This window comes from Photinus pyralis, unplaced genomic scaffold (genome assembly GCF_008802855.1).
Source record: "Photinus pyralis isolate 1611_PpyrPB1 unplaced genomic scaffold, Ppyr1.3 Ppyr1.4_LG2, whole genome shotgun sequence".
NCBI classification, from domain to species: domain Eukaryota; kingdom Metazoa; phylum Arthropoda; class Insecta; order Coleoptera; family Lampyridae; genus Photinus; species Photinus pyralis.
In genome coordinates this window covers 29,518,919-29,529,637 of record NW_022170403.1, presented here as the reverse complement: position 1 = coordinate 29,529,637, position 10,719 = coordinate 29,518,919, and the positions used below count along the sequence as shown (strand labels likewise).

General features: G+C 34.6%; 1 long non-coding RNA gene across 1 annotated transcript; it reads right to left on the bottom strand.

Annotated features, from left to right (window-relative positions):
* Positions 1 to 3,797: 3,797 nt before the first annotated feature.
* LOC116162782 lies at positions 3,798 to 4,566 on the bottom strand. The gene is made up of 3 exons (XR_004143610.1): positions 4,478 to 4,566; positions 4,305 to 4,426; positions 3,798 to 4,249 (listed from the first exon to the last, which is right to left on the bottom strand). It is a non-coding gene; the product is annotated as an uncharacterized LOC116162782 (long non-coding RNA).
* Positions 4,567 to 10,719: the final 6,153 nt, after the last annotated feature.

Genomic DNA, 10,719 nt, shown 5'->3' with positions numbered 1-10,719 from the left:
AGTGCCTACTGGGTATGACTCTTGGGTATCAATAGTCCTGGATATAAATGGCAAGAAATTCCCTATTGTCTACCTATTACTGAAAACCAAGCTGGAAACAGAATTGAAAAATTCGAAACCGTTCGGGAGTTATCTTGTCCACAGACGGACGGACAGAAAGTCCAAAATCATGAACTCGCTTTTTGTTGTCGCTTGTTCGTGGGGGGTTGATCGTCCTGGTTTTGATTCGCACTGGGTGTGCACGTTCTGAGTTAAATTGATCCTTTTGACCTGGATATGCATTGGTCTCGGTTATTGTCTCCAGATACAACCTGTATCAAGCGATTTCAGTTTAGCAACAATATTTGGTCTTTGTTTTTAAATAGGCAGAGTTACAGCCAAGGCTACTTTATCAACCCAACCCATTATACTTTTACAAATATCCATGCCCAAACCCGGATTCGAACTAGGGACCCTTAGAACCGCAATCGAGCTTCCACGCCCATTGTGTCATACAGGCCGCATATATTTCAACTTCTTAGTAAAATCAGAACTGCCATTAAGCGGCGGTCTTATTTAAGCGTCCGCTAGAAACCACTTTATGTGTAATGAATACGTTTTGAGTTAAATGGGTCATTTCGATTGCGGAACGACGAGCAGTCCTTAATATCTTTTAAGCAGAATCTTCCGCTACAAACCAGGATGTACCTTCAATGACTAGAGGGTAGATTTGGAGGCCATTTGTTTAAGGTATTTTTTTTTACTATTTGTATTCAGTACGAACCGTTTTACTTTAAGCATGTGGTACGGTTAGAATTTTGATATTCGGAAGATTCGGTTTAATCATTTTTGTATAAAATTTAAGGTTTTCAATTCGTGTGAAAAGAGAGATATTTCTTATTTTTCCGTTATTTATTTAAGAGGGTCAGTTAAATTAGTAAAATTGAACGTGGTTAACATAAGATTGATTTGATGAATACAGTAGAGAAGGGTTGAAATTGATTAATCTCCCTAAATTTCAGTCTACGCCAATATTTTTCATTCTGTGTATTTAGTTTCGAGTCGATCCGAGTGTTTGAAGGTGGAAAAGCACAGTTGAATTGGATGAAGATAATTATAGTAAAGTTGCTGTAGATGTAGATTGGGGAATAGTATATTGAAAGACAAGTGTTACAATGCGACCTATTGTAATACGACTATCTTGTGGCACGAGTGGCGTAGCGAAGCGGAGCCACGAGTGTCCACAAGATAGGAGTATTAGAATAAAGCATTGTAACACGTGTTTTTCATACAATTTTTTCTATTTCGGGACTTTAATTTAATTAAAAAGTAATTATGAAAAACTACAGGAAACTTTAGAATTAATATGTCTTAAGTTGGCAACACCATTTACGTTGACAAATTTTAAGTTGGCAGCGTAGATAAACACAACACTGACATTTGGAAACTTTAAATTCCGTAAATGTGTAATTTTTTATTCGTAGATAAATTTATTTATGGTGGATGTGTAAACTGCTGATTTGGAATGTATTAAGTTCTTCGTGTACCAAAAATCAAGGAAAACACATAAATTTTACGTAATTTGATTTCACATCTGATGATTTGACGTTGACGTCTTGACGAACTACCAACTTAGAGATGAAAAGTTACCAAAAACAATGTTACAATGGAACTCATTGAAACACTGTTTTTGCCAAAAACAGTTGCACAAAATTCTCATTGTAACACCGAAATAGAAAAAAAAATTTACTTTACCGTAAACAGTCAAAATTTAAATAAAACGTTCAGGAAGGACCCCATCTTGAAATGACGTAGTTAGAGGGTAGTGTAACAAAGTTCTTAAACAATTTTGCTGATGGTAATCCAACGAATATGTAAATCTACGTATATATTACCCTAGTTCTAAAACGGCTAGAGAAAATATGGTGGTTGGTGGTACTAGTAGAAGTTATGACTAATTAAATCTCTGGATAGAAAAAAACGAATATCGAGGAAATGGTTTCTGAAATATGTCAAAAAATTTCTAAGATTGATGATGTGCAAGTTCATGCCGATGCGAAATTTAGAATGAATATTACAAAAGGAAAAACGGTTCAGATATACGTTTTTTATCGACATAATCTTCAACTAAGGCGTATAGCAATTATGCATTCGAAACAAGGCCCATTTAAGGGGGCGATAAACATAAAATAAAATAAATAAATAAATAAATGAAGTCAAAATTCAGCGGGCACGGTACCCGATGGTGTACCTATATGTGTACGCAAATAATAGGAAGCTAGGAAAGATACAAATGAAAGGATGATTTTTTTCACGAAGCTGATACTCATCTAACGGTTAGTCGGTGTGTGAACACTTTTTTTTGGTATCACTAAAGAAGTGATTTAATCCTGCAAAATTATTATTATAGCTGGTAATTTTAGCGATAAATGTAGTCTACAACATAATTCTGGTTTAAAACCGGAATGATCAATAAACAAACTTATTATGCTACAATGATTTAACACGATCTTTGCATAAAGCTTGTACAGCTCATATTTGACAGTAATCCTTATAGATCGCACGTAAGCCCATAGCGAAAAAACCGAAAGATTTAAGCATGATTAGTATTAAATTTACATTAGCCCGAGATTCCTATAACTGTATCTTATAAAACACAATCATCGCGCTACTATAATAAGCATTGAGGAGCGTTTGTTAGGTGTTCACAATTAATTTTTTTTGAGGTGGTACTAAAAATTGATTTAAGATCGATTTCGAAAATAACGCGCAAAATAATTGAAATCATGTTCTTTATATCCCATAACATTGTGCTCGCGTTTCAATACGAAACGGTTCCGTTTTTGTGTACAGATACCATCATTAATCATTAATACAAGTACCTACATAATCGGGCTGTATTAGAATTCAAACACGTTTCTTACCTAAAGAAACGTCAAAGTAATAATGAAGTTCGTTAAATTCAATGACAATAACCCTTAGCTCAGATTTACGTCCTCAAAATAAAAAGTTACATGGTTACTCATCGCGTTAAACATAACAAGCTTAAAACAACAGTCCATCTCGAGTAATTTCATGTTAACGATCTTTATACAGAGCTATAACGATGTGAATGGCTTCTAACTAAGTAGATGTAGTTAAAGTGATCGTTAAGTTTAGACTGAAGGGTTATGGCTTTACTAGCCACTGGCAATTAGCGAGCTTAATGTGTTTAATAATTCTTTAGTGATTGATTAGGATACTACATCAAATATTATAACTTCTATTTTGTTCTATGTTAATCGCGTAAGTAATGATTTTAAATTAACCGTTCATAAATCTAAACCAATATTAAAACTGAATTTTTACGATGTTTCATATGGCAGCACCTAAAGATGTAGATATCTTCCTTAAAAAATGTATGTTAAAAATTTTACGCGGTCATTATTTATGGCCGATCTTTACATAAATATGTTTTAATTACGTAAAAAAGTGTAATTATAGGGACAAGGCTTGCTGGCAAGTAATAATTATTAATTAGTAAATGAAAACGTCAAGCTAACTAAGAATAAAACAGTGAACGAGATTCAATTGGATAATCACGTAAACATTGTACTCCAAGCGAACACAATACAGACAGACCGATAGAATAACTAATTATGTAGGTGCAGGGTACAGTTTGACCCCCCTTTGCGCCTATTTACGGTGGGGCGGCTCAATGAAAATGTATATCAGAAAACCCTATTATTATTCTCTGCACGAAATAGAAAAAATTTACATTAAATACTCTTATCTAGGTTGTAATATGGACATGATTAAACACAAGACAAGACTCGCCATTTACAGAAAAAACAAATTTATTTGACAAAAATCATTAAAATTTAAAATAAAAGGAGGACCTCAGGGCCAGGTAGACCATGTACCACGCAACGAGCGATCGATTAACAAATTAAATTTAAATAGTTCTAATTACCTTAAGTTAAATCACTTTACTTGTTGTTTACTTTGTCGTGAAGAAACTCCCTTTAACTGATAACTTGAGGACATTAAAGAAAGGCTTATCTTCAACGACAATTGCTCGATAATCACAGCACTTCGACTAAACTTCTTCGTATACGTGAAAACACGCCTCTGCTTAGCTCGACATGGCGTTCATTTTTATCACGACGTAAAAAAATACTTTTAAACTCTCTAGTTTCTCCTACATAACTTTACAATCGAACAAGTCCATCACCAACAAAGGTGCGATTCACGTCCAGTTTGCTTATTTAAATCATTTGACTAAAATTCTCTGCAAAAGGACCGATAATGGTAAAGGAATGGTGTGAAAACTTGAGTTTGCATACCATATTGGGCTTATGATGCTAATGCGTAGTACAATGCTGTCATTAGTCATGTTTCTTGTCTGCAGTTCAAAAGGGCCCATTTGATTTCATTGTTAACGATCTTCACATTACAAATTGGATACCTGTAAACTCGCAGATAAACACACACAATGGTTGTGTCGACAAAGTCTTACATTTTAATTTTATAATCGCTTTTGTGTACGTTATTTATGGCCGCTCATCGCAGATTACTCGGCAATCACGCCCGTCAAACCCACAATTAAGGAAGCTGTAAAGAGGGGCTTTTAACCATTATAATCGCTGCAAGCTCAAGCTGAAAAAGGATTTGTATTTGTAGCCTATAGAAGGCCAATATCTTTGTAAATAGAAATGGGAAGAAGGAAGCGAAAATTATAATGTAATTAATAGAACACAAAGGAATTTAGAGGGTTGTAAACCTTTTAGGCAAGTGACGGCAAGAGGTTCATTTGTTTGCGTAATAAAACATCGTTAATTGCCCAATGAACTTTTTATTGTATGGGCGAGAAAATTTGCATATGGATTTAGGTGTAATAAATTTCCCTGCGTTCGAGGCATACATCGACGGATATATTTAGATTTTTATGAGAATTGACGCTCTTTCAGGACCATATTATAATTCTGCTGCACTGGTATGTAATACGTAAAGTAAGGAACCTATTTTATGGTTTTATGGAATTGTCGTATGCTAATTCGGTTTCTGTCAGTTTTATGGCTCCTTCCAATTCGTGTATCGCTTACACGTGCCATTCATTTCGAACATCACATTTTTATTAACATATCTCCAGTATACCAGGTCATAATCTTTGCAGCGCTTCTGTATCTCAATCGCACAAAGGTGCTACTACTTTGAACGTGCAACTTATGATAACCAAATGAAGATTTTTAGTAGACCATCGCCTTCGCAATGTTTGATATCGCTATGTACGTTCAGAATAGTTTGACATTTCGTTTGATATACAGTTACTTTACAAGACAAGGTGCATCCCTGTCCATTCCTAAGCATAATTCTGCCGAATACGAAAAAAAGGTTCGCCACAACGCGTTGCCTCCCAGTATGGAAAAATCACCTCAAAAATTAAAAAAAAATAAAGGCATTTTATTGGAGAAAGCGCTGTATAAAGTGAAATAAAATAGGTACCAAAAAATATAACCCCTACCTCTCTCTTAATAATCTACCAAGAAGGTAAACATCCGTAAATACAGCATGCTACTACCTTTAATTTGCTAAGCTACTTCGGATAAAAAAATGTACTTTATCTGCACAAAAGCTGGGTACAATTTATGCTTGTTTAAACCAGGAAAGTGATCACTCGTCACACTACCCTGTTTTCAGACTCGGAGAGTAGGCTATTGCTTCATACAAAAGACGTAAACCGATTTTCGTCCAAGGTTGCTTCCCTTCTGAGGGAGTCCTTACCACGTGATATGCCTTGAAATAGTACAGAGATTATCCAAGTGGATGGGGTAGGACGATTGCGATGGTTGAGTGCATTTTTTCATTTCATTAGATCATTCTCTTCTCCTACTGTATTTTTGTAAGGACATCATCACTTAACAAAATGTACAGTACAAAAATGCAACGAGATGAATATATGACCTTACTAGTTTACCCGTTCTGCGTTGCTCTGATCTCAAAAGAAAGGAATTTGTATCATCTCAATTTGTATTGTCTCATTACTGAATCTTGTTCATTTTCAACGGGAAAATGTGAGAACCTATCCAATTATCAGTAGCCGAATAACAACATGTGCATAGAGGATCCAAGAGAACCTTCTGACGAAATAAGCAACAAAGACGAACCTGTAGAAAGGTAATCAATTTTGGCCTAGTTTTGTAAACCTGCTAATAGTAAAGTGATGTGTTTTTTGTTAAAAAGCTGAAGTTTATCTCTTTTTACTTATAATTTGTTGTAAAGTCAATCAATAAATCTTATATTAATATATCAAAGTAAATCAAAGAGTTTGTTGTTTGCATATTACATATTCTTATTTAGCTATTAATCAGTTAAAAACTTTGAAATAAACAATATGTTGTAAAATCCTCGACTGTGTACATTTTCACTTATTACTAAAACCTACAATTACCAAAGTGATTTAAATATTAGAGTTTTAATTTGTAGTTGAAATTAGATGCTATATTTATTTCACCTAAAATATATAGACACCTGACAGGAATATAGCTACCGCTCGGCGTTTTTAAGAATTTATAAAATAGTCGATACTTTCCGTTTCTATAACGAGATTTAAAATATTTGAGGTTAATTATGCAGAATCACAACTGTTGAAAATAAGTTAAAAAAATTATAAAAAGTGAGTGGAAAAGGAACAGGTGGCTGCTCAGCTTTGAAACCGGTGTCGCCGAATCAGATAATTAATATATTATTAACAAACAGATTCATAAACATTTAATTTGAACACCTCAATAAGTTAAATTAATTTATTAGTAGAACATCTGCATTACATTGGTAGGTAATATGCATAAAATCGCTTACACCTGAAACGTATTACTTATGTAACACTTTTCCCTTCCGTTTTCAAGGAGAGATTTGCTGTCAACATCTTGTTAAAGCAATTTACATAAAAGTGAATTAATTATAACCATTCACGGAATTTTACGGAGATTAAAGAGAGTCAACAAAAAATCCCATCTATCTTATAATGGTATAATGTAATTGTTTCAAGTGGGTTGTAGGATTAGAAAAGCGCGTATCGAATGTAAAAGCGCTAAGCAGCTGTAAACTAAATGACGTACCACCCTCATTTCATGACTTGGCGGATAAAAAGATGCTTGTTGGATGTTTTTTGATGATTGACCAACGATAATCACGGTTAACTTTAACTAAACCGCAATGACTAGGCGCATATTCAGTCAATGGTGGTGAATTTCTATTAGTGACCGCTACTGATTGATCTTCACATAATACAGGGATTAATATACTCCCCGTTGCGCTAATCGCAAATTATATATCATAAGAGATCACCAAGGAGCCTATACCTTCAATTAATTTGTTTTCTTTCTTCTAATCTGGATTACTGACATTCCTATCGATGCTAAGTCTGAAAGTTATGATGGTGTAAGCTTGGGAATTACAAATTATTTTATTTGTTTTAATTTATATTCGACTGGTTCTGTGTATCCATCCGAACCGGTATAATACCGCAAGTTTTATAAATTGCTGTATTTTGGACAAAATGAAGAAACTGTATTTTTTATCTCTCCACAGCTAAATTTTACTTCCATACATACCCATCACACCATCCTATTGAACGAGAAGGTTGGTTTCATACTACACTAAATTATTATTAAAGATTGCAAGTACGTACCTTATATTATAGTGACTGTTGAACGGCGAGGTTATTACATTGTAAATTGATTTCTGAAAATTTGTGAATAAGAGTTACTAACACGGCACTTTGTAGTTTTCGGATTCTACAAGAGGTTCACACATGCACCTTATATTATTTGAAATCGAACATTGTTTTTACTGAATATTTTAAGTCTACGCTAAATTGAGTGCTCAGTGAAGTCAAAATTCTTATTTTTCTTCGTGTCGTATTTTCCGAGGCAGCAAAGGTAAAATGGAAACAAGTTTTGGTATATTGAGGTGCATTGAATTCTGAAGAGGGCACATTGAATTATTAAAAACCTTTCGATGCTCTCATGAAGTTGACTGTAAATTTTCGGAACTTTTAAAAAGCTGGTAGGAGTACTACATTAAATTTCGAAAATGGTACATTAATCATCTGAGGATTTCCGGTCATCTCATAAAATTTGCCCTGATTTCCCAAAAGTGGCAAAGGTACAATGAACAAAGAATTTTGGTAAAAGATACATTCAATTCAGAGATAACTATACACTCAACTGTGTCCAAGACATAGCGTATAAGTCTTTGGTATACACCATGGTTTAAGATAAGGGCGTCTATCATGGGGAAAATGTTGCGCAATTAAACAGTTATCATGAATGAAATGTGTCGATTTATTTTTTTTCTGATGTTATTTGAACAGATACAAAAAACACTTTCACAGATTGCCATTCTTTGAGCTCTACCAGACACCATTGAGAGAAAACGGTTTCAGAGAAATCATCATCAACTTTATATTTTTATACGGCCCGTAAAAAAAATACACATGGATTGAGTAGCATTTTGCATTACGAATACAACGATATACGCTACACAAAAAAAAGTGGGAAACTGTTGGTTTCAACAGGACCCGCACACATCTTACTCGTGCGAGAAAATCTATGGGTCATATTTCCCATCTTCCAGGAAATTTGTCCGATAGGTACCTATTCTCGCACGAATAGGGCGTTGTGCGCGAGTGCACCATCCTGTTGAAACCAACTATTGTTTTTTTTTGTGTGTGCCGTACATCGCTTTATATATAGTATAGCACCTTATGAGCTTTAAGGATCTTGTAGTTTATAAGAGCCAAAAGAGTGTGTAAAAGCCTTGAAAGGCGAAAGTCCATGAAGGCTTTCTAATTTGGGTTAAAATTGAACGCACCTTCTGGAGCTATCCATTGCACTATATACTGCTGTGCAAACAATGTCAGATTGGGGCGTTGATGTTTGGGCATTTGAAATGAATTTTAGCTGTTTTAATTTATTAATTACATGTCTCATCAATCGTTGGGCTGATTTCCGATTTAACATAAAACAATTGTGCAATTCGAGCCTGTGGTCAAGGTCAGACGGCTATTTCAAGTCTTCGTTTGAGTATTCCGCGTCATTACAACCCGTTTCGGGAATATGAAGTATAGGAACACCAAGTTTTTTTGTGTCGCGTCTTGTCAAGTGCATTTGTTTCCGTGAATTTAATCAGTGTTTTGGTGTTTTCGGACTGTAGTTAGATATCTTGACTCAAAAACTGTAAGTAATTTTAAGTTTCTCTTCGCTCTTTGAATATTTGTATTTAAACAATGTGGGTTTTGGTTTTTTGGGACATTGTGGTCCAATTGCATTTTAAAAGGGGTGTATTGGTTGGTTTCATGTGCGTTTGTAAAATAAGTTCTATTTATGTAAAATTACGCAAGTTGTGTGTTCATTCGGACACTTTAACGACGAAAAGAGGAGTCTTATTTATATTATTGCGATTCATTTTAGATTCACGCCCAAAATTCATTTTAAGTATTTGTCAAAATTTGGAGACGAACCGTTTGGAAACTAAGGATTTGAGCTCGGTCACTGTCTGCCATGGAATCGGGAATTCAAGGTGAGAATTAAATCATTCTGCTGTGACAGCGAATTTGTACCGAGAAAAATGGTCATTAAAGAGCTAGCTAGGTTTGAAAAGTGTTGTATTTCGCATGCAGTTCGAGTGCCACAACATTTATTTTGGCCCAACGTGGGTCATATGGCAGTTATTTTTTGTGTATGGTTCTTTTTGGCCGAAATTCTTACACACAGCAATACCTACTATCAAAACTTCCTTGAACACGGGAACTATTATATCTTCCTCATCCAGAAGTAGTTGAAATTCTCTGATACTACCACTGATGGTGGTAGAAATAAATGTCAAAGCTCAGAAGGAATTTTAATAATTAGACGATTATTGTCTACTGGTATTTTAGATTTTTGAAGACGACCTACAAATTGTTCTTGGGGATTTTAAGACATTACGAAAGAGGTGTGACTATTTCTAATCTTTTAGATCGAAAAAAGACAATTGATAGTAGTATTTTGCACTATGAGCATGGTAAAAGTGTGTTTCACGGCGACAAGATAAGTTTACTGGTGTGCCCTTAGGCCAACCTGGACCTAGAGGCTGTAAACTGTTTTACTTGTTACTCACTTATAAATAATAGTAAAAATCAATTAGAGATGAAAGTATACGTTACATGAGAATCAATTTCAGCGCAATCTTAATACCAATGGATTATAGACAATGCATTATCCATTATACGAGAGTTTATTATTGGTCGAATTTACATTCGTTTATAAAATGAGTGTGCGAAACGAATTTATCGACGAAACTGCAAACCTAACGGAATAAGGAAATTCAGCAAACGCTTTAGGCGCAGCAATACATTAAAGATTTCCATTCCACCTTGCGAGTGGCATCGTACAGTAGCGAGGCGGATGGCAAAATTTGCAAGCAAATTCCACATTTTACATTGTTTGAAAATACTAAAAATTCCAACTACCACAAAATTTGTATTAACACAGTATAGGTGTTGGTGACTCCACTGCAATATTCTGCTAGGTAACAAAATTGCCGCGATTACGAAACGTGGTGTGTATGAGGGTTAGTTTTCTAGTAACTTTATATTAAAATTTTTACTCTGGCCCGTTCCCAAGTCGCATTGTTCAAATTTTTAGCTATAAGATCTGATAATAAGGGAAATGTTCCTCGAAATGGATTACACCAATAAAACTAATTACGAGATTTGTG